Raw genomic sequence first — 1,065 nt, forward strand, 5'->3', positions numbered from 1 at the left:
ACAAATTTTTGTTGTTTTTTAAAGAGCGCACAAGGTTCGGGATTCGTCCACTTCGAAGTATCACGAAGAGCTTTTCTATTTGTTTATAAATAAACAGATTGAAATGCTGTTAAGTGCATACTGTAATAAGAGGTGGATGGGTTGATACCCCGAATGTGTCCAAGGTGGACAAGCTTTGTTGATTTGTAGCATCAACGACCATGATTCCTGATGAATCGATTCAGGATGAAGGCGTTGTTGTTTCAAATAGCTCAAGAGTATCATCAGAAACTGGTGTTGCTGTTAAGGCTCACCAGGCGACCAAAAAACGTCGCGTTTTGATGTAGAACCTTGAGTGAGGCAGGCTTACACTTCTGTTTATGCCATAAAACACGAAAGAGGCCGGAAAATAGACGGTTGATTGAGTGTTTTTTTGGTGTTTTCGAGGTGGTCTGTCTCAGGAACATATTAACCTGGTTGATCCTGCCAGTAGTCATATGCTTGTCTTAAAGATTAAGCCATGCATGTCTAAGTATAAGCTTTTATACGGCTAAACTGCGAATGGCTCATTAAAACAGTTATAGTTTATTTGATGGTCTTTACTACATGGATAACCGTGGTAATTCTATGGCTAATACATGCGCACATGCCTCTTCCCCTGGAAGGGCAGTGTTTATTAGATACAGAACCAACCCACCTTCCGGTGGTCCTCAGGTGATTCATAGTAACCGAACGGATCGCGTTGACTTCGGTCTGCGACGGATCATTCAAGTTTCTGACCTATCAGCTTTCGACGGTACTGTATTGGACTACCGTGGCAGTGACGGGTAACGGGGAATTAGGGTTCGATTCCGGAGAGGGAGCCTGAGAAACGGCTACCACATCTAAGGAAGGCAGCAGGCGCGCAAATTACCCAATCCTGATTCAGGGAGGTAGTGACAAGAAATAACAACACTGGAAATTTCATTTCTAGTGATTGGAATGATAGGAATCCAAACCCCTTTCAGAGTTACATTTGTAGGGCAAGTCTGGTGCCAGCAGCCGCGGTATTCCAGCTCCCATAGCGTATATTAAAGTTGTTGCAGT

General features: G+C 43.6%; 1 non-coding gene across 1 annotated transcript; it reads left to right on the forward strand.

Moving 5' to 3' along the window:
• Positions 1 to 472: 472 nt before the first annotated feature.
• Positions 473 to 1,065, forward strand: TGME49_458840 (the record flags this gene model as incomplete). The annotated part of the gene is made up of 1 exon (XR_001974228.1): positions 473 to 1,065. It is a non-coding gene; the product is annotated as an 18S ribosomal RNA (ribosomal RNA).

Source organism: Toxoplasma gondii (assembly GCF_000006565.2).
Source record: "Toxoplasma gondii ME49 unplaced genomic scaffold asmbl.429, whole genome shotgun sequence".
NCBI classification, from domain to species: Eukaryota; Apicomplexa; class Conoidasida; order Eucoccidiorida; family Sarcocystidae; genus Toxoplasma; species Toxoplasma gondii.